The 23,794-nt window shown below is 44.0% G+C and overlaps 2 long non-coding RNA genes across 3 annotated transcripts; both read left to right on the plus strand.

The window, feature by feature from the left end:
* The first annotated feature begins 826 nt into the window (after positions 1-826).
* On the plus strand, positions 827-1,850 carry LOC134437814 (uncharacterized). The gene is made up of 3 exons (XR_010032484.1): positions 827-929; positions 1,168-1,391; positions 1,468-1,850. It is a non-coding gene; the product is annotated as an uncharacterized LOC134437814 (long non-coding RNA).
* Positions 1,851-11,082: 9,232 nt separating this feature from the next.
* LOC134437815 (uncharacterized) lies at positions 11,083-23,471 on the plus strand. Of its 2 annotated transcripts, none has more exons than XR_010032485.1 (3): positions 11,083-11,204; positions 21,563-21,662; positions 23,183-23,471. It is a non-coding gene; the product is annotated as an uncharacterized LOC134437815 (long non-coding RNA). The 2 variants fall into 2 exon arrangements; XR_010032486.1 differs by lacking the exon at positions 11,083-11,204 and adding an exon at positions 21,440-21,456.
* The last annotated feature ends 323 nt before the right edge of the window (positions 23,472-23,794 follow it).

A 23,794-nucleotide genomic window follows, 5' to 3' on the forward strand; every position in this document is an offset into this window, starting at 1 on the left:
TCGACTCCCGACCCGCCAGGTTGGTGGGGGGAGTAATCAACCAGTGCTCTCCCCCATCCTCCTCCATGACTGAGGTACCCTGAGCATGGTACCGTCCCACCGCACTGCTCCCCATGGGGCGCCACTGAGGGCTGCCCCCTTGCACGGGTGAGGCATAAATGGAATTTCGTTGTGTGCAGTGTTCACTTGTGTGCTGTGGAGTGCTGTGCCACAATGACAATGGGAGTTGGAGTTTCCCAATGGGCTTTCACTTTTTCGCTTTCACTATATTGGTATGTAATGATGTCCTTACCACCAACAAATTCTCTTAAGCATCAATGTGGTCTATAATTCGTCCTGCGACTCCTCAATGCGAGCTCCCATTGATATTGAAGCAATAACTGCTCCGATTATTTTTTTGACTGGAGAAATGGAATCTTGCTACAGTGTCCCAGACCTCTGTGTGCTGGAGCTCCACCAGGGGGCTAGAGCCACACACACACACACACACACACACACACACACACACACACACACACACACACACACACACACACACACACAGAGGTCTGTTGAGAACCAGGCGTGTTTTACTGGGCTGGATCTTCCAATAGTTTAACCTTCATATGGGCATTTGCCAGGCTGTTACCATCTGCCCCTCATTTAGTTTCAGATCGTTTCTACTACTTAAAGGGGTGTAAGAGATTATCACTCTTTTGTTTGGACTTTCATATGTAATTTTTTTTTGTGTCCTGAAAATAGACAAATAAGCTACATACTGTACATGTTGTATTTGTGTTTTATGATTTTATAGGTGTGTGCCGAGTTCTGAAGAATAAAAGTCAACAGTCAAGTTCTTCTCCATATTCTCCAAATCTGACGGAGGCGTTCCATCAGGAAAGGGGGAATGGTTGGTCGATGCCTCCAGAATAATGATACCCATGACCCAGGTATTATGTACAAAGAGAATGTTAATTTGAATCTTGATGCCTACAATTTTGCTGATTTGTTGACAATCGAGATGTATAAACATTAAGTCAGAATAACTTATGTTAAATCGTCTAACTTTTCACCTGGTGTATTTGGTAAAGTGGTAGCATGTTTGAAATGGATGGTTAAGAAGGTAAAATATGTCATGGACATCAGTTAAATATTTACATGTGTATCTGTCGAATTACTTTGTTTCAGGCACAACATGCTGACAGGGAATCGGCTATGGCAGAAAGCATCCATGCCATCTACGTGATCCGCCATGAAGGTTCAGAAGCTACTGACAGTCCTGAGGACATCGGAATCATTTTCAAAGGGGCGACTGCATTTGGCTGCTTGCCAAACATCCTATCCAGGCTCCGCCCTCGCAGTGACGCAACACCTTCGGCTCTGCTACACACACTCAGGAAAACTTTGTTCAGGTTTGCCTGATTGCCATAGACCTCAGAATAGCCGAATGCGCTGCTTCACCGCTAGGGCGGCGCCCGGGTAGTTCAGGTACTTTCAGGTTCCCTCCACAGCAGGAAACTCCACCCACTTTGTCGGGAAGCAATCAACTTTCAGCATCACCAACCGTCCTGGCTACAGGCGTGTTCAAGGAAGTGACAAGGTTTGAGCAGAGACGCTCGATTGGGACTAAGAAAATGTTTGGTTTGAACTTTGGCTCAGCCTGTTCGGCCCTCGACCAGTAGCAAATCATGAGAGTTGGGTCAACCATGCCGTTTGAGAATGTTGTTATGCTCTTGGTCAGACCAAGTCTTGAAGAGATTTGTAAGTCATGATAATCAGGTTACAAATATTCACTTACAGTGGCCATATTTCTTGCCCTTGTTTACGCACTGAACTTGTTAGCCTCCTTGAAAGTTGTGTGTGTGTGTGTGTGTGTGTGTGTGTGTGTGTGTGTGTGTGTGTGTGTGTGTGTGTGTGTGTGTGTGTGTGTGTGTGTGTGTGTGTGTGTGTGTGTGTGTGTGTGTGTGTGAGTAATAATGCAGAAATAATAATAACAATTGACTAGAAGTACAAATACACATTTCTACATTATTACTCACACACAGCTTTTGGTAAAACATTACTGAAATGGCCAAACACTTTTATGCATTTTTTAATAAAGAGTCATTGCATTGAGCAGATCATTGAGAGGCTCTGAAGTCCACTACACTATTCTTAACTTGTGTGCGTGTGTGTGAAAATATAGTACACAGACAAAGGAGAGCCATACCGTACACCTGCATGTGCGCTGCTTTTTCCAGTGTTTGTTTTGGCCTTTAAGAGACACTTGCTCTGTAAACTAGAGGCTCTGAGTAATGATATAGCAATGTGCACTCTCAAATATGACACACTCTAGACAGTCCAGAGACAGTCTAGAGAAGGGGTGTCAAACTCAGGCCCGGGGGCCAAATCTGGCCCGCGGAGTCACTTTATTTGGCCCGCGAGATCATTTCAAATGTGTATTACAGTTGACCCTCATACATCATTAATGTACAGTTTACCAAGACTTAAACATGAAATTTGGTGTTTCTCAGAAGTATGAGCGGGCCCAGGCCAATGACACAGCTCACACTCCTATACAATACAATATGTGCCAGTGTGTGTGAAATTGAACTATGAGTAAGTGCATGGATTTTAGTCCATTAAATAAATAAATCTTGAATTCGGCCCTCGACTTCATTCCATATTTTGATTTTGGCCCTCGTTCAATTTGAGTTTGACACCCCTGGTCTAGAGACACTCCAGACAGTCCACTCCAGACAATGTTTTCACCATGAAACAAACTTCTCCAGGGTTCCCACGGGTCATGGAATTTCTGGAATATCATGGAATTTCATGAATGTTTTTCCAGTCATGGAAAGTCATGGAGTTTTCCCATTTTGTATGCACAGTCATGGAACGTTATGGAATTTTCTTAACATTTGTGTACAAGCAAAACCTTTTTTGTTTTGTGTATAACATTGTTTCTTACTGGTTATACTACAACTCTTCGCCAGAGACCGTTTGGTTTCGTGCAACATTCTAGAATGCAATGAGCCCACTTAAGTCTTCAGTCTTAAGTTTTTACACTTTTTAAAACATTTTAACATCGTTTCTTTTTCCGGAAGTGGTCATGGAAATTGCTTTTTTTTTTAATCTGGAAAGTCATGGAAAATCATGCAATTTTTATAGCTGAATTAGAGTGGGAACCCTGATTCTCTCTGTCTGTCTGTCTGTCTGTCTGTCTGTCTGTCTGTCTCTCTCTCTCTCTCTCTCTCTCTCTCTCTCTCTCTCTCTCTCTCTCTCTCTCTCTCTCTCTCTCCTCAAGCACTTATACAGCAGTCTATTTTTAACATTTTGTTTCTTTTTTTTTGGACTTAACCTGTTAAAAACACAGCGTTAAACTTCAGCTTTTTTCGCACACCTCAGCTGGTAGGTGCGTCGGAGATGGCACCATGGGTCACTCAGCAATAGTTTAAAGAAACTCCCGCACCGGGACCATTTCGCTGTTCTTTAGGGCAGTCATGGATGAGCGGTTAGGGCGTCAGACTTGCATCCCAGAGGTTGCCGGTTCGACTCCCGACCCGCCAGGTTGGTGGGGGGAGTAATCAACCAGTGCTCTCCCCCATCCTCCTCCATGACTGAGGTACCCTGAGCATGGTACCGTCCCACCGCACTGCTCCCCATGGGGCGCCACTGAGGGCTGTCTCCTTGCACGGGTGAGACATGTGTGCAGTGTTCACTTGTGTGCTGTGGAGTGCTGTGTCATAATGACAATGGGAGTTGGAGTTTCCCAATGGGCTTTCTTTCTCTTTCTTTTCTTCTTTCTTTAATAAACTTAAATTTATTAAAGAAAGAACAGCGAAATGGTCAGTGTTTCTTTAAACAAAAACACAGCGTTACAAATTTGTTGTTACTAGAATGGCAAGGACAGTCATAGTGCATTACTAAAGGCCCTGTGTTATGTCATCGTAGACAAGTATTATGGTAATTAACCTTTCAATGACTGGTGTGCTACTGGTGGTATGGAATGCATTATTGGCCTACAACACACGTGTACGCTCTTGTATGTAAGTGTTTAAAAGGTTTTTTTTGTTTATTTTTTATTTATTACCCTCAAGACAATTTTGTGTTTTGATTAATGGCCTGGAGAATGTGTTGATTAAAATAAAAAAAACAAATCTTGAACATCTTGGGTTTGTAGTGTTGTTTTCCATAGCTTTTATATCCTTTTCTGTGTAAGCTTAAGTGTAATGCTTTGAAATTACTTAATAAAAACATGGAAAGTATTTCCACATGATTCAATAGCACATATACAACATTATGAGTTCTTGTTGGATCAACTTGAGAGAATTGGGATAATCAAACCAGTATCAAACATGTTGGATGAACATTATAAGATCCTGTTGGATCAACTTCATTGAATCAGTTTTGATACCCTGACTCAGTTATGTTGGATCAACTCAAGAAAGTAAGGTTACATGAACAGAGGGTAATCCTGTTAAATCAACAAAGTTGCCTAATGTTAAAAATAAGAAAGATAATCATGTGGAAATACTTTCCATAAGATTCTTAAGTAAATCCAACAGAATTTTTTTTTGAGTGTAGACAACCGCACGCGCACGCACACACACACACACACACACACACACACACACACACACACGCACACGCACACGCACACGCACACGCACACGCACACGCACACACACACACACACACACACACACACACACACACACAAAGAGGTTCCCAGTAACTGGGCCAGCTCCGCCAGATCACAGTCTTTGCTTGTGGTAAGCAGGAAAATAAGTATGTCCAGTGGTAAAGAGTCAAAAGTTCCTTAAAAGTTCAGTGATTGGACAGCACACCCACACACACAACACACACACACACACCCACACACACACACACACACACACACACACACACACACACACGGCCATTCTTAGTTAGGACATCACAAAATAAAAAAGTTTCACTCACTTTAAGATTTTACAATATTCATCACTCTGAATTAGATGGATTAACTCTATTCAAGATGGACTTCATTTTAGAGTTGGAATTTTGAAGATGTGCCCTGTCATGGCCCAGGAAACAAGTCAACTTGCCCCAGCCCAAGCCCCGGTCAAAGCACTGGGTGGAGCAAGCACAACAGGCAACAGGATTCCATTCGCTACATAATACATGGGTTCTAAATGTTGTTTATAACCTGACTGCGCGAACCTTACTGTGCAAAACGCAACCTCTGATTGTTAGAAACCGCTGTCGGTCAAAAAAGTGTCTTGCCCCTCCTCATAACATTGTGTTGATAAACACTCAGAACCCATGTATAGCTTAGCCCTTTGGGGGTGTTAGAACCAAACATCTTCTATTAGTGTAAGATAAGCCCCTGCATTTCCTGGATCCAAGTGATGTCAGGTGAATGCCCCTTTTAGTCCATGAGCCAGACCACCGATCGCAATCGAAAGGGTGGGCAAAGTCTTGTTGGTATTTTATTATTGCTATATATGTCCAGTTTATGAATTGGTATGATAACCTTTGCAGAACAGTAGCTTTATCATATTTATCATGCATTTCTTATTTGAACCATTTTACACTAAAAACGCCTAGGCTAATTTGCTAATATCTTGATAAATTGAACATAAAAATGACTGTGAGGTAAATATATTTATAGGAAAAGTTGTTATACAAAATTCTTAGATAGTTCAAAGGGCACGTTACACATATTTCCCACTTAATTTAGTTCAGGCCCCCATTTTCACTGACTTTTCATTTAAAAATGAGGGTTTATTTCTCAAGAGTGAAAAAAAAACTTCTATGCATCACCACACAATTTTCCCAGTACATTACAATACAGGTGGGTTTTATATTACAAGTTTCCTTAAAAGTTATCTTTCATTATCCAAACAAAGTGTAATGTACTTAAATGTGAACTAATTTACATACACACTCGAATTTGATATGTAGACAAAGACCTATTGGATAAAGCAGAGACTACACTTTTTACATCGACTAAGGGTTTGGAGAGGATAAAGTCACTTTTTGTACCATGCTGTTGTTGAGAGTGTACTACACTATACAATCCAATGCCATGCACAGACATTTTTGGGGGCAGGTGCTCAAGGTGGGGGCGGGGGGCATGTGGAACTTCCAGTTTCCTTGCTAGGTTAGAACAGGAGTGGGGGAGCCGTTTTCATTCGTGGGCCACTTCAAATTTTATAAAAGGCTGCACTATGAACACAAATCAGGATTTCCCCCTGCAGTTTAGGCCTACATTGAAGGTGGGCACCTTCACAACAGACCCCACCTCCTCTAGGTCCCCTGAAAACATAACTTAATTGTATTGCAAATTCAATTTCTAAGAGTTCTTTACAAAGCATGTCAAATTCCATGTGAAACTGCATAACATTAAAATTACATCAGGGGCCGTAAACGGCCCTTGAGACATAAGTTAGATTCCCCACCCTTGTATTATAAACTATATTATATCAGTGGGAAATTGTCACATGCTTTTGATCTCAAGAATTTCTACCGTAGATGATCATGCCAATATGGAACACATTGTGGCAAAATAACAAGAACTTTCAAAAAGGGCCTTTTTTCGTCCAATACTGCGAAGGGGCAGATGCTTTAGCACCAAATTTTGATCATTCCACACATTACCAGAAACCCAGAGAAAACACATAATGTGCATGCATGTTGGTGTGGCAGTGGCTGTGTGTCTGTGCCTGACAGATGGAGTTGACTCTATGATTCTGCTTGCATTTGTCTTCTTCTGTTCAAATATCTACCTTCATATGGCTGTCCCTGCTGGTAACTCTTGTAATATCGTCTGAGTTTCCCAAAAACACTTAAGTAGTAATAAGTAGTACTTAAGTATGAGGCACCCTTTAGACAATAGCAGGGATAGACATCAATTCAAGCTTATACAATACCTTTTCTTGTACATGCATGCTTGAACATAACACATGTGTGAGGAAAAAGGCCTATATACACTTTTAGTGGTGATGTGTATATTCCTGATATACTGACAAGGGGCCGCCTCATACTTAAGTTCTTTAACCTACAGTAATTGCATTTGCTGAAATTACTGTAATTGAGTACTTTGATGAGTAACTTGTAATTTCCAAAGTAGTTATTTAAATGGGTGATTTTATTTTTACTCAAATTACAATTTGGCCCAAGTATTTTACTTATATCTATCTTGAGTACTGAGGAAGGCAAAATTGAAATAAAGGGGAACATCTGTCAGACATGAAGGGGAATTGTGTGTTATTACCATTTACCATAAATGATCTATTTTGGACTAATCTATTGGATGACTCTAGGGCCCGCTGGCCCAATACCATTAGTCCGACAGCCCATAGACGGTACACAATAGAGTTGCAAGCAACTGGCTGAGAATAGTAGAGCACACACCAGGGACTAGATCTGAGGGAGTAGCAACGCAGCCTGAAAACTGTTTTTTAGAAGATATACAAGACTTATTATTTATTAACAAAACTTATTCATGAATTTAATCTCTCAACTGGGAATTAAATGAAATCCACCAGACTATTTCCTTTGGTAGACTTCCCCGCCTTTGAAATTGAAGGTCCCAGACCCAAACACAATGAAATCCAGACCCCTAAATTCAGAGTAATGGGCTGTTGTATCAATGAGCTGACCCTCGGCCTGCAACTTTGCCACAACAGGGCACACAGAATTTTGTTGTCACGATCAAAGCCAGGTTTTTGGAAGATGGCATGTGTAGAGATAGACAGAGGTCACGAAGGGTGCTATTTAAGGAAAGCGATAGAAAGACAAACTGAAAGTAACTAACTTCTACTCAAATTACATTTTTAAAGTATTTTTTTTTTAAACTTTTACTCAAGCACACTTTTAAAGAGGTAATTTTACTTCTACTTTGAGTAGAATTTGAACCAAGTAATGGTATGTTACTGTTTTTACTTAATTACATTCTTTAGTATTCTTTCTACCTCTGATGGCCTCCTACTGCAAATGAGCCTGGCAACAGGCCAATTCACTCTTGACTGAAAACACTCAACTACATTATAACAACATTGCTAACAATTCAGGAAGTCTTAGGTAACCGATTAAGACTTGGCCATTACCATTTGGTGACAATAAGGTTATAACAGAGGGACTGCGTTACAACCTTAAAGCCAGCCGGTCGAGGTGCACCACATGACAGCCAGGGTACACCACGTGACAGTTTTCTTGAACTACTTGAACTATAATCATAAAAACACAAAAGGACAGTGCAGGCCGTGGAAAGCTCAGAGCCTTAAAGCTCACGATGAGTTCAGAGCTCTTTCAAATAGTTTTTCATAAGCTGGGACAGGACTTGGAGCTGTCCATGGATGTATTCATGAAGCATTTAGGTGCCAACTCTACATAGCATCGACAAATACGTAGAACATACATACAACCCGTTACCAGCTTTTCTGCACTCAGCATGGAGAGTGTGAATCAAGCCAACTTCCACCATGTGAGGACTGCCTCCTCATGCATGCTATGTTTGCCAACTATCAGGCTGGCATCTTGAGAGCAAGTCTTCAGCAGCATCCTCAAATCCCAAGAACACTTGACCATGGCTGGGCCAACTATGAAAATGACCAGCTCACTATACAGTGAATGCGGCAATCTCCAGCCCCTGAGGCAGTGCTACAACTGATGTCTTGCAAGTGCAGCCATCAATGTAAACTGCAGGATTGCCAATGTCTGAGAAGTAGCTCAAAATGCACAACCCTCTAAAAACTTAAGACATGCGTATATCAGCATGAAGAGGATCATTATGGTGACATACCGTGAGGAGAATAAGTATTTGATCCCTTGTTGATTTTGTTGGTTTGCCCACTAATGAAGACGTGACCATTCTATAATATTAATGAGAAAATGTATTTTAATATAGAGAGACAGAACATCAAAAAGAAAATCCAGAAAATAACTTTGAAGAATATATTTTAATTGATTTGTATTCCATTGTCCTGCAAGTTTAATAATAAAAAGAAAACGATTTCATATGTTGTCATTTTTATCACATTTTCTCATTCACATATAGCTTAGGTGATTCTATTAGGTCTATTGGTATGGTCTAACAACCTTTTTGGGCTCTTGATTGAAGGGAAAGCATCTCTGAGGAAATGTAAGCACCCTGTGTGGTCAACAAACTGCATAATAACAAAAAACAACAATAGAGTTTTCACATTTCCGTTTTACTGGTCCACCATTTCAACGCATGATCTTTCACTAACTACCTCTTTGCAATGGTTATCATGCCATATTAATGTACAGTATATGGTTATCACATGTTAGTATGTGTTTGTTCATTATGTTTTTTGGTGTTGTTTTGCTGTTGGGGGTAAAAGTAAAAAAGTTTAAAAAAATAAAAATAAAATCGGATTTCTTATGTTATCCTTTTTATCACATTTTGTCATTCACACATTGCTGAGGTGATTCTATTAGGCCTATTAGTGTGGTCTAACAACCCCTGTAGGGTCTTAATAGAAGGGAAAGCATCCCTGAGGTAATTCAAGCACCCTGTGTGGTCAACAAACTACATAATAGTAAAGAACCACAATACCGATTTTCACATTTCCATTTTACTGGTGCACCATTTCAACACATGATAACTACCAAAAAGCTACCTGTTTGCAATGGTTATCATGCCAAAATGTTTACTTGAGATGTCCAAGAAGTCAAAAAAACAGATTAGAACTTGCCCACCCGTTCGATTGCGAGAGGTCAATTTTTGGGTTCTGGCTCAAGGCCTATTTAGGAGACCTTCGGTTAGGGAGACCTTTGAAGTGTTATGGATGAGAATGAAGGGAGAGAGTTCCCTTGGCACTGTAGATGGCAGTGGCACACATCTCATGCAAGCCATCACCAAATGCCACAGAAGGACAAGAAGAAGGAAGGGACAAGGCCCCCTTAGGAGACCAAACTTGAGTACACTCCTTTGCCTTGGGTGGGCGGAATTTGGGCTATCTTGCTCTAGAAGACGTTTGGTACAACTTGTCCATCTTGAAGGGGTTGAAAGGAAGGAGTGCCCATTAGTGATGGCAAGATGAAGCCTTATAACACGTTGAGGCCTTCCAGCAAAATGTGTTGGAAAATGATTCATTTCGCGAGGCCTCAAGTGCACCTAGTGGTCAACTAAATACAAAGATAAAGATCTGAATACTTTGGTCAGAGTGCAACAACTTGGCGTGGAATTTGAAAATAGTCTATATGCATCTACTCTTCATTTACTAGTATTTAAATATCTACTTACCCTTCCACATGCAACCAACAGCCAGGACACATGTATTGCATTAGCAGCTCTCATGGCGCAATAATTTGAATAAATCCCCCTGCAAAATCTGAACCTCGGTCACTGGCATAGCAGTCCATGTCCTTAGCCCCGACACCACCATGCTTGTCTTCCTCCTGTGGAGATTTGACAGGGATTCATAGGGATTATTAAACAGTTAGATTACTTGATTTATTGGCCTATTATTGTAAATCAACATTAATTGTTTCATTGCATAGCCTAACACATTGTGTTGCAGCCCACGCCACGTTTGTATTGATGAATGTGAGGTTGCGCACATAGGGCAGTAATTGGCTTGGAGTAATTCGGAATTTAATTTAAATGCATTAATTATTCACATGTACAGTATGTAGTTAAGCCCTGGTACAATGACAATGCGTAGGATTTTTTGCTTTGCATACTTTAACAATATAGTTTTTACTATATTGTATTAAGCCTAACAATGGAAGTCTATGGAATCAAACAAAACATCAAATTACTTATTAACCACTTTAAAACGAATGTGATTCACCAGAGTACCAAAACTGCTATTCAATTCCGTCCAGTGATCACTTGTGGCTTGATGCTAATGGTTCCTATCACTTCCAGTGACTTGCGCTAATTTTAATAGTCCTACGGTACTAATAAATCTAAGTAGGCCTAATGAACACTCTAAGAAGTAAATTATACATGTGAATAAAAATGGTGGACTGTCCCTTTAAACAAGGTGTCCCCTTTTGCAAGATGTAGAATAAAACTTCCATCAATGGCATCACAATTCCAAAAATTGGACAAGGCAGGGGATCAATGAGTTGGACTAATGGCCTTTACTTTTTTGTTTTTGCTTCAGATGCGATGCTCCAGCTTAGGTGGCAATCTTGCATCCATCCGAGACTTCAGTGACGTTCAGGATGTGAGTTGGTTGACTAACAATTGGCGTGGGTTCTGGATCGGTGGCCACCACGAATGGGTTCGTATTTTTAATTTACATGTTCCGATGTTATTGCTGGCCCTGCAGTTTGATTCTGCAAGAGCTTTGCCATCTATCAAATTCAAGCCTGTTGTGTGTCCTTGTGTGGTGAGCAGAACTGTTGCAGTGCTCCAAGAGTCCAGAGCAGGGGAATATTTGGCATTGACTCCCAAGTGGTACAAATGGCTCTCATTGAGTGATGCTCTGACTCTCCTTCCTACTTTGAACTCTGTCCTTTCCTGTGACTCGCCAGAGTGGAGAACATGAGTGCAGGGGATGCCTTGCTTTTCTGTGTAGCCCTTATTGCACCCCAAGTATCCATCTTGCAAAGCTTTATTAGGAAGCAATGTCTGCTGTCAAAATTAGAATCAACCTGTGAATATTTGGTTGGTTTAGTCTATTGAAGCCTATCTGCACAGAAGTGCTTTCCATGATGGGAAGTGTCCATCTTGAAAATATTAGGAGCCAGCCCTCAAAACCTGTCTGGGAGCACTAAATCCTGTCCAATTTTAACTAAATTCTATTGATTTCTAGGCATCCTAAGCAGCCCAATTGGGCGGGAAACCACCCAATCTGGCAACAGGCATGGGTTTTGCATACTAATGCTTGTGTAACCAAGTGGAACTTTAGATGTTAGTTTTCCTAAAATAATAATCATCAAACTGATACTTGTAATTGCACGACTACGCCACTGGGGGACTTCCACCCCAGAGTATATTTTGATTTCAACCAATAACGCACAACAGGTTCGGATAGAATGCACAAGAGACGTACCTTTGTTTAAAGGAATAACAATATTTTCTTTATTAATACAATTTAAGTCAACAGTTAAAACCCTGCGCCGCTGGGATAAAAAAACCAGTAATGTTCATTAGAACGGGGTTGGCTGCCACAGGATAAAAGGGGTTCACCGAGCTAGGCCAGCCGGGCAGGCTTACTAGTTGAGAAGAAATTAGTTCACCACTCGTGCACGAAACCAAGGGCCTATGGTAAACACCAGTCACACACGCTCATAGGCTCACTACGCTATGTAAGTGATTAAATGACAATGCGTGTGGATATCCACTACACACAGAATAAATCCGTAGAATAATACACCCTCAAACTACTAGTCTACTGTATGGCTGCCCGACTAGAGCAGCGTACATAGGCCTAGAACTGTGACAGCCAAACCCCGTACAATAGCAAAGTGACAAGCTAAGCGGCGGACAGGCAAAATAAAATCAAACAAACAAACAAAGTCCTGACAATTTCGCTAAGGGCAAAACAGCGGTGAGCAGGTGCCTCGCAAGCAGTCTGCCCACACTATAGAGACCCTCGACGTACTCTGAGGTGTCTGGAATCAGGTGAACACACACACACACGGATCAGTACATGTTACATAGTGGACAAATGTTTTAAACATGAGCTACGCATATGACAAAGGATATTTACAAGCTCACCTCCACAACACTGAGAGGGGGGAAAGCCACAAGACTGGGGTTAGACGCCACGGGAACTCTGGCTCCTGAGAATGAACAATATATGTTTAAATACACATCTCTAGATGGTTGCAGTCATCGAGACAAAACTGTGATCACACATAGGCCTACCTTGCTGCACCAGTAGCAAAGGCACCGGGCATCATCAGCGAATACCGGCACACCGGGAAGGCTCCAACGAGCCGGTCTAATTCATCTGATTTTATAAAAACAATGGCATAGCCACCAATTACAGATTAGCCACTGAGCGGCTACCTGAGTCCCGTGACGTCATTGGGGTATGGGAACGTCTGGGTCACGACTGTGACCACGGTTCCCTTAGCAGGGACCAGATCTAACACATGGGACGTGACGTATGCACGGATCCAATCGAAGCACTTTCTACTCACGCCGAATGGCTGAGAGGCTGTCAGTCATCCCCAGGGCCCGCCCTTAGGGCATAAATAGCTGGGTATGACGCAGCCTCTGCCTCTTTCAATACTGAGCATTATGCCCAGCAAGGCACTGTAATCGCCACGCAGTGTTAGATCTGGTCCCTGCTAAGGGAACCGTGGTCACAGTCGTGACCCAGACGTTCCCTATCGCAGTGGACTGCGATCTAACACATGGGACCGTATCCCATCACGCGTGAATTACAGTGGAGGCCTAAACACCCATCTTATGGGCTTATTATTAATAGGGGCAAATGCAGGGATCATATGTGGTGATTAAGCACATAATAGACCAACATGTTATGCATTTGTTACACTTCCAGAGTTGTAAATCTGGGTAATCACAGGTTCCCTGCTCCCAGAACACCCTGCAGAAAGCTAGGCTCACTCACATCTAACATGTAATAACGAATGAATGTGTGATGAGAATTGCAACTGGCTGCTCTACATATCTCTTCTATGGAGACACCCTTCAGTAGGGCCCAAGAAGAAGAGACTCCTCGAGTCGAATGAGTGTGCAGTCCCTCTGGAGCTTCCAGGGACTGGCTCCTGTAAGCCAGCTCAATGGTTTCCACTATCCAGCGTGATAGGCTTGGTTTTGACAGTGGCCTACCCTTAGCCTGAGTGCCAAAACACACAAATAACTGATCCGACTGTCTGAAAGACCTAGTGCGCTCCACATAGCAACGGAGAGCCCGCACCGGACACAGTTTGTTCAACTGCTCCTCCTCTGCTGATGCAAAGGGAGGAGGTGAGAAGCTGACTAACTCAATGACTTGATTACGGAAAGGAGTAGATACTACCTTGGGTGTGTATGCGGCATTTGGACGCATAATGACCCTGTCACCCGCACCGGAGAACTGCATACAAGTCGAGCTCACTGAGAGAGCTTGAATATCACCTATGCGTTTTGCTGACACCAGGGCCAGCAAGAAAGCCGTTTTTAGGGAAACAAGCTTCATGTCCACCTCACTCAGGGGCTCAAAGGGAGGCCCAGTAAGAGCACGTAACAGATCCCATGAGGGCACCAGCTGTTTGTGAGGGGCCCTGAGCCGTCTCACCCAGCCATAAATCGTGACACCAGAGGGTGATTACCAGGTGTCGCACCACCTATGCCCACATGACAAGCAGAGATAGCTGCCACATACAGCTTTAGTGTAGAGGCAGCCTTACCCTCATCAAACATGTACTGCAAAAAATCCAATATGACACAGCACAGTTGATAGGGTCATGACCCCGTGAGATACACCACTGCTCAAATAAACGCCATTTCAGCGTATAGAGAGAGCGAGTTGACAGGGCCCTAGCACTCTGAATAGTATTGACTACTGCCTCAGATAGTCCTGATGCTAACAGCCTTCCCCTTTCAGGTGCCAGGCCCTGAGTTGCCACAGCTCCGGCCGGGGATGCCATATGGATCCCCCCGCCTGTGACAGCAGGTCCCTCCGTAAAGGCAGCTCCCACGGTAGGTCTGCTCCACAGTTGAGATGACCTGGAATATAAACTGCTCTGAGAGACAACAAGTGATCTGCTGCCCATAGCAGTAAACTGTTCGCCAACCGGTGTAAAGCCAGGGAGCGCACGCCCCCCTGGCGATTTATGTATGCCATGGCCGTGGTGTTGTCGGTCCTCACCCGAACATGATGGCCCTTCACCACTGACAAAAGGTACCGTAGGGCTAGAAACACTGTCTGCAGCTCCAACACATTTATATGGGCTTTGGTCTGGGCTGCAGACCAACGACCGTTCACCGATCTCCCGTTGCAGACTGCCCCCCAACCAGTTGTATACGCGTCGGTCGTAATTACCACTCTGTGCGTCACTATGCCTAGAGACGCTCCCGCACTGAGAAATTGGGAGGATCTCCATATTGTGAGGGCCTTTCTGCACTTCGAGTTCACTACTATTTTGCGGTATTTGTCTTTGGAGGGGTTGAGCTTCAGAGACAGGTACCACATTTGAAAAGGCCGCATGCGCAGTAGCCCCATTGGCAGGGGGACTGCGGCTGCTGCCATCATTCCCATCAGCCTCTGGCAGAGGTGAGATGACACCCATTGGCCTATTCTGAATTGGGCCACACAGGCCTTGATTGCGGCTGCTCTCTCCTGAGAGAGGTGGGCTGTCATAGTCACAGAATTCAGTGTCATGCCTAGGAACTGTGAAGTCTAACTTGGTTTGAGAACACACTTCTTCCTGTTTATCACAAAGCCCAATTGGCCTAGATGTGCCTGCACAAGACTGGCCTGCTGTGCCGCTAACTCTTGTGAGTGGCAGCAAAGAAGGCAGTCGTCTAGAAAGTTGAACAAGCGCACGCCCTGCTGACGCAATGGTGCGACTGCCGCTTCCAGACACTTTGTGAAAAGAAAAGGGGATAGGGCTAGACCGAAGGGGAGACGAGAAACTGATATGCTTTCTCTCTGAATGCAAATCTGAGAAATTTCCGATGCCTCGGCACCATCTTTATGTGAAAATATGCATCCTTTAGGTCTATGGGTACAAACCAGTCGTTTGGTTTTACAAATTGAAGGAGCTGGCGGTTGGTCAGCATCCTGAATTTTCTTTTCATAAGTGATTTGTTCAGCCACCTTAAATCTAAGATTGGCCGAAATCCCCCGCCTTTTTTCGGGACTAAAAAATACCGGCTGTAAAAGCCTGCGTTTTCTTCCCCTTGTGGCACCATCTCTATTGCATTTTTTGACAACAGGGAGTCTATTTCCTCTTGTAGGAAAGGGACCTGACCCTCCGGAACTACGGTTTGAATCACCCCGCTGAACTTTGGTGTGGGGCGAGCAAACTGTATTGTGTATCCCACTGAGACTGTCCTCAAAACCCAAGGTGATGCCTGTGCGCATTTGCGCCAGTTTTCCATGCATGCCTCTAGACATGGCATGGAGTCTTTTAATTGGTCAGGGACGCTCCCGCTCATCGCCAAACCTTTTAATCTTTGATCTAGACTCAATTGGTCGGGGTTTTCCCCGCTCATGGTCAATTTGTCTATATTCGGCTTTATTCCCGCCCCGTCTAAGGAGGGGGTCAAGCTCTGAGGGCAGCTTGTCACACTGTTTAGGTAAACATGGGTGAGAGAATGCTGGTTTAATATCGGATACAGAGAGGGGGACAAAACATTTTCTGTTTGTGTGTGTAGTGCTTGTGGAAAGTGGCACAACGTGCTTGACATGAGCGGTGCATGTGAGCAACGGGCAGTCCTTTTTCGCTGAGGGGAAAACTCCTCCCCCCCCCTCTCTCTTCAGGACGTGATACTCAGGTCCGCGTCCTGTTCGCACCACCACGGCGGGCAGTAGTCTGGCGCGGGACGAACGGCGCGCTCTGCTGCTGCTGGGGTGCTGGCTGTGGGGCCTGTGGCTGAGGCTGGGGCGGCGGCCTAAACGGGTGTCGTTGCCATCCTCTCCTTGCCGGCATCTTAGCTGGAAGAGCTGGAGATCGGGATCCACTCCCCCGCTTCATGCCAGGAGCTGGAGCTTGTCCACCCGGGGGGCCCCGGGGTTCACCTCTGCTGCGTGGCATCCAGGCCATGAAAGCCTCCCGGCTTTTCTGCTCCACCTCAAATTTAGCAGTCATTTTCCCCACAGCATCACCAAACACCAACTCGCCGGGGCATCTAAGAGAGGGGCCTTCTCCCGTTCCGACAGCTGTGCCAGAGACAGCCACAGAGAACGCTGTGTTGCTACTGCCGCCCCCATAGCACGGCCCACTGCCTGAGATGAACAGCGCGTGAGGCGGAGAGACAGGTCAGTCGCCCTGCGCAGTTCCACCACCAACTCACTCTCAGCATCCAGCGTATTAGACAGCTCTGTGAGTAGCTTGGCCTGATATCTCTGCAGCAACGCCGCTGTGTTGATGGAGCATGCTGCTTGTCCCGCCGCCAGGTAGGACTTTTCGGCTAGAGTGGCCTGGAGCCTGGCCACTGGAGAAGGCAGGAGAGGTTTGTGGCCCAGGCGCAATGCAGGTGAAAAGGGTGACAAGTAACTCGCCACCGTATCCTCCACCGGTGGGAAGGAGAGATAGCCACACTCCTTGGCCTGGTCCATATGCATGTAGGCAGCAAAACCTGGGACTGGGGCACGGGCCGAATAGGGGTTGCTCCAGGTCTTGGTTAGCTCCCTGTGCACTTCAGGAAAAACGGGATCGGGCAGGGCGCCGGTGTCTGGGGCCCAGCGTAGTATTCCCCATCCAGCAACGACATCTCTGTGCTGGAGGGGGGTGGGGAGAGGGAGGCCGAGTTTACTAGCTGCTCTGGTAGCCACCTCGTGCAGCTGCAGACCCAGTGTCCTAGAACCTACCAGGGGAGAGGATGCCCGGGACTCTTCGGCCACCTCCTCCTCATATTCACCATAATACCCATCTGCATCCATGAAGTCCTCTGGCTGTTCCTCTGACTCCTGCCCAAATACCAGCTCTGGCAGGGGCAGGTCGTGGAATCCACGCGGTAACTCCATCGCCTCGTGGTGTAGCTAGGAGGCTTAGAGCCTTTTTAAGGCCCGATACTTCAGTTTGTGATACAAGCGCCAGAATCGGTACAGATACTCCTTAGATATTACTATTTTCAAAAAGTACGCGGGCCACTTGAAATTCAAGATGGCTGCCCATTTTCCAAGATGGCCGCCATGCAGATATGAATTAGCAACTGAAACAACTGTTCAAATGGTGATACAAGCACTGGAATTGTCATAGATACTCCTTAGACACACTTCTTTTGAAAAGGCATGCAGGCCACTTGAAATCCAAGATGGCCGTCCATTTTCCTAGATGGCCACAATACATATATGTGGAATCGGTTATGGGAGAAAAGGGCATTACTGTTACACAGCTGACAAAAGCGTGAAACTTTGCACGATGCTTCCTTAGGACCCCCTCAATGATTTAAGCCTAGGACCCCAAGTGAAATATTCAATTTTCATATCAATCAAGTGAATAATACATGTATTTATCATGTGTCAGCTTGGATTATCTACCTCTATAAGGCCATTACAAATACTTTATGTATTGTATGTATTAGCAAAATGGTCTGTTTTCTGGTCTACTTTGTGCTTAAACTTAGATGACATGTTGGCTACCTAACCACTTAATTTATTGATTGCTTGTTATTTTTTATTTGTGCGTGTGGTCCTTTGTTTAAAACATATCTGCCTGCCTTCCCTCTCTCACACACTCAAAAAGTCTTTCAAAAACTTTAAACAACAGCATGTGGAAATGCCATTGGCTTTGGAGGGATACAGCTGTCAAAGTAGCCTACAAGTCATCAAGACTATACTGTACTGTGGCGTAGTGTACTCTGCTATACTGTACTGTACTGTACTGTACTGTACTGTACTGTAATGTGATATACCATACTGTACTGTACTCTACTGCACCGTACTGTATGCTACTGTACTTTTACTTTACTATACTGCACCGTACTGTTGTATGCTACTGTACTGTACTGTACCGTACTGTATGCTACTGTACTGTGCTGTACTGTAGTGTACTGTACTATACTCTACTGTACTGTAATGTACTTTACTATACTGCTCCGTACTGTATGCTACTGTACTATACTGTACTGCACTGTACTGCACTGTACTGTACAACACTCTACTGTACTGCACCGTACTGTATGCTACTGTACTGTACTGTACTGTACTGTACTGAAGTGTACCGTACTGTATGCTACTTAACTTTACTGTACTGCACTGTATGCTACTGTACTGTACTGTACTGTACTGTACCGTACAGTATGCCACTGTACTGTGCTGTACTCTACTCTACTGTACTATACTCTACTGTATTATACTCTACTGTACTGTACTTTACTACACGGCACCATACTGTATGCTACTTTACTGTACTGTACTGTACTGTACTGTACTGTACTGTACTGTACTGTACAACTACACGAAACTGAATTCTGAGGTCATACAATATGATGCAAAAAGGTGTAGTGGGAATGAGTTATGTTACTGTTACCACTCAAAATCTTGAAGGTTAAAAAAGCCATATGGCATTTTGTGTATATATATATATATATAATAATTATATATATACATAGTATATACCATATGAGAATTGTTGTTTAACATAGATATTTCTCTTAAGGGTGGCAAAAACCTACGGTAACATGTTGTCCATCAGCTGTCATTTTTGAAGTAGCAATTGAAATACTCAATGATTACTGAGTTTACTGCAATGCAACTTGTGACACAAGTACTAGGTGAGGAGGACTTGTTTGCAAATTCAGGGGGAAAAAACAATTCTCACACCTCTGTACTTACTCAACACCTACTTAGAAATCATTCCCATTTGATTTGAACTGAAGATATGTACTGTATATTGAGTGATCTGTAATGCCATTCTTAAATACTGAAATGCTACTTGTGAAAATTTAGAATTAGGTGATCTTATGGGTTCTTCATACAAAAAAAATCTGTTATGGAAATTAGAAGATGGAGAACCTGCTACCTTGGACATCATCTTGCAATGACACTTCCCCATTCAGATGCAGCTGAGCGAGCATTAGCAGCAGTCTATTCTCACCATAGTTTTAGTGTGGGAAATGCTCATTTTAATTCAGACCAAGAATCTTCTCAACTTGTTCACAATGTTACATTTGCTGTCAAGCATGTAAGCACAGACTCACCCATACTTTCACACTATGAACATGTTTGTAGTTTCAGCAATCTGGTCAAGCAGGCCACCCCTGCCCTTGCTTCATCTCTGCTGAGTTCGGGACTACAGGTATATTAACATCGTCAGCTAAGTATAATGTCATGTAATAACAATGTAATGCATGACATATTGTATATGAAATGGTAAAATGTTTTTCTTTTTCCGAGGGCTCCGAGGCTAGAATTACAGCATATACCCTAAAGAAACACCATGCAAAGTTTGGTGCTTTTGTCACTTCCGTAACGGTATCTGTATTATATCTGTATTGCGGCCATCTTGGAAAATGGGCAACCATCTTGAATTTGAAGTGGCCCGCGTACTTCTTGAAAACAGTAATGTCTAAGGAGTATCTGTACCGATTCTGGCACTTGTATCACAAACTGAAGTATCGGGGCACCTATCTCCCTTGCTAGTGAGACCTCACGCTTGCATGTGGGACAGGTCCAGCTAGCTCCCCTGCTGCCTCGTGGCGTGAACTCCCGCCAGATAGCAAGGTGGGAGCAGGGTTGACTGTGGCGGGCTCGTGGCAGTCAAGCCCCTCCATTTCGTGTTCTGTTCTGCCTTCGGCTGCGGGTATCGCCTCAGCCTGGGCAGTCTCTCTCGCCTCTCTGCGAGTCCAGTAAGCCGAGCGCTTAGTAATTTTAGCGAGTGTCATTTCTGCACAGTATTCGCAGGTGGAACCGACCGACAGCGCCGCCTCGGCGTGTTCTCTGCCGAGACAAACGATACAACATCGGTGCCGGTCCCCTTTGTCCCTGCTGTGCGGGCACTCTGGGTACAGCACCCTCGACATCCTAGACGCACAAGAGAAACAATTAACACTCACAATCGGTACGAATTCTAAAGAACAACCGAGTGAATGCTCCAGTTTGCTAACGTAGCAACAACGAGCAAGCAGAGCTAACAGAACTAGCAAACTTGCAAGCTAGAAGCTAAGTAAGCCAAATACAAGGAAAAATTCCAACTCGTGGCACCCAAAGCCTGTGACCAGAGAAAATCCACTCACCGGCTTGAAAGAGTAAAAGCACACGGTCGAAACTCGAATCTGAGGAGTTGTAAGTAAGTTGCTTGACGGACCACTTCAATCGAAGTATTGAAAGAGGCCGAGGCTGCGTCATACCCAGCTATTTATGCCCTAAGGGCGGGCCCTGGGGATGACTGACAGCCTCTCAGCCATTCGGCGTGAGTAGAAAGTGCTTCGATTGGATCCGTGCATACGTCACGTCCCATGTGTTAGATCGCAGTCCACTGCGATAGGGAACTGCTGAGGGACACACCTTACTGGACAGACAGTGCGCCCTGTTACACAAGTTTTAAAAGTTACCCCTTTCTCTTATACACATGGCTATTGTCTTTGGAGTCAAAGCTATGCTGTCATCACAGAGATTCGGCAGTTTGACCAATCTGACACTCAACCAGAGAGGAAACTACGTAACAAACATGGCGGCCGTTGAGTGCGAAAAGTGTACTTAACTCCACACTTCAAAAAATGGCCGGTTTGAGGGCGTTATCCGGGTAGTTTACAGTACACTTCACCGCTGCGATTAGAAATGGAACTACCCTGCGTACCCAAACACAGTGCGGGAAGGGCAGACAGTACGAAGATTGGAACAGCCTCCTGGTCTGGGATCAAGTGATCTGAATATTAAATAATGTCTACTTTCCTGGTCATTTAAAGTTGGTATAGATTTGTGGTACACCCTGTATTATGAATTTGGAGTCTTACATTGCCTTTTGCTTGGAATTTGTGGCAGGATTTAAAAAGCCTTTTGTTCTGTTCCAGTTATTTAGATGGACTTGGACTGATGGCTCCCTTTTTGGCTTTCAACATTGGTACAAAAGACATCCACTATTCCGCCGTGGCGATTGCATTGCGGTGAATGGTAAGTCTGAAAATTTGAATTCATTTGGGTTTTATTCATTCAATTTATTCCAAGAACATGGTAAGTGATCACTCTGTTCAAGTTAATTTACATGAACCCAGTAATGCAGGCTCTTGTATTATCTGATGGACCACTGGCTTAAGGTTTCCTACTGAGGCAGGATCTTGGAATACTCCCCACGTTATCCCTGTGAAGTGGTCAGCTTAAAACCAGAGACTGTCTAAGGAGACGGAACACTTCTGAAAGCATCCATTGGAATGAACAAGGGCAGTTTGTTACGCTAATATGGTGCATGCTTGCACATATCCCACCTGGCCGGCAACAAGAGACAATTGCTTGCTGATCTGCGTTGTCATTTATCCAATCATCTCGGCGCCTCAACTCACCTGGTCTGACTAATCTGAAATTGCGCCACTGAAGCAGCCAAGATGGCCACCGAGTGAAAGGACTGATTCTTAATGACTTTGCTTGAAACAGGTTTAGTCTTTCGACTATCAGTGGTACTTTCTACTTAAATCAACCAAAACTGAAATCCCTTTGTATGCTCTCTGGTACAAGATGGCAGGTGTGGATGATTGCTTGACGCATTGGTGTTGTCAGAGGTATGCCTCCCATCCAGTTTACATTTTGTTACATTAGCTCTATCAGACATGGGGTTACTTTTCCAGGATTCATTTGACATGGGGTGTAGACCAGCACAGGTTGAGGATTAATGAAGTTCCCTTAGTGACATAGCTGGCGTATAGCGCATGTAGGCCTAATGCCAGCCACAGCTTAGTGCCACAGGCAAAAAGGAGCCTCGTGCCCCATTTTAGAGACCAGACTTAAATCGCACTCCTTTGGATTGGTGACGTGTGCTATGATTTCTCCATGTCTACCATAATTTTATTTTGGTTGAATAAGATCAAGGTGGCTTTCAATGATTCACTTTCCCACCTTGGAGCCTTAAGGAAAATTTTAATTGCAAGTGCGGTTTGTCACTGCAAATGTGCCCTGGCCTGATTATTGACTTGCAAATCTCTTTGAGACTTGGTCTGACCAAGAGCATAACAATTAACATTTCTCAAATGGCATGGTTGATCTGCCTCCCTAGGTTTGCTACTGGTTGACTGGTTCCTGTCAAAGAGGGAGAGTTCCCATTTTATTTTTTTTAGGGAGATCAGAAACTATAGGCCTATTTACATAGCTCTTGGCCTGACTAGAAGCAACACGGAAGGTGTTGTGTCACTAGGAGGGCGTGGCCTGGCTAAATGTGCACACATTTCAGGCTCTACTGAAGCCCCATGTATAAATTTGTGTAGATTAACTTCAAGAAATGGTATCGTAATATGTCTAATGTAAAGGAAAGTGATGCCCAATATAATTTTGACATTTGGTAACATTGGAAGAGCCAATTGTATGTGAGCCTATCCCCAATCTAATTTCTTGTTAATGTAATGACTGTCTTTAATGTACTGTATATTCTTATCTGGACCATGAGTCTGTGAAATAAACTTTATTTGGTTCTGTCGTCTCCACAGGTTTGGGTTCCTGGCAGGCTGAGAGCTGCAATCTCCTTCTCCCTTATGTCTGTGCTATGTAGGCTACTAAACAGTGCTGGGCAACTTGGGATTCATTAGTTTTACAATCCAGATGACCTGGTTTTACCTGTGCTATTCAACCAGGTAATCATTTTGAATGTGTGCCACTGGATTGTAACTATGACCATCTGCATTAAAATCACTGCGGATAAGAGGACCTGCTTTTGTAATGTTCCCTTTCATAATCCATCCAGCGCTCATGTATAATAAAAATCCTCAACCAAAAACATCTGGTATTTGGTTTTGCTTTTGTCAACAATTACAAGGCTGCACGGCTACCCAACGGAGATTCTAGGCGCGTCAAGTTAGACGCCCGCATAGCAACATTCTATCTTGTTCACAAGATTCTGGTAGGCCTACAGTTTACATGGTTCCTACAACTTTACAGACAATAGATTGGTGGGGCCCTTGACAATTGCGTAGTCTGACACTGGGTGCCATTACTGTTTGAAATGGTGGTGCACTACCGAAGGCAAAAGGTTAACTACACTCCACTATCGCTGCCCAAGCTGAAGAGTTTCAAATACCTTGGTAATGACTTGACATGGACAG

This window comes from Engraulis encrasicolus, chromosome 21 (assembly GCF_034702125.1).
Source record: "Engraulis encrasicolus isolate BLACKSEA-1 chromosome 21, IST_EnEncr_1.0, whole genome shotgun sequence".
NCBI classification, from domain to species: domain Eukaryota; kingdom Metazoa; phylum Chordata; class Actinopteri; order Clupeiformes; family Engraulidae; genus Engraulis; species Engraulis encrasicolus.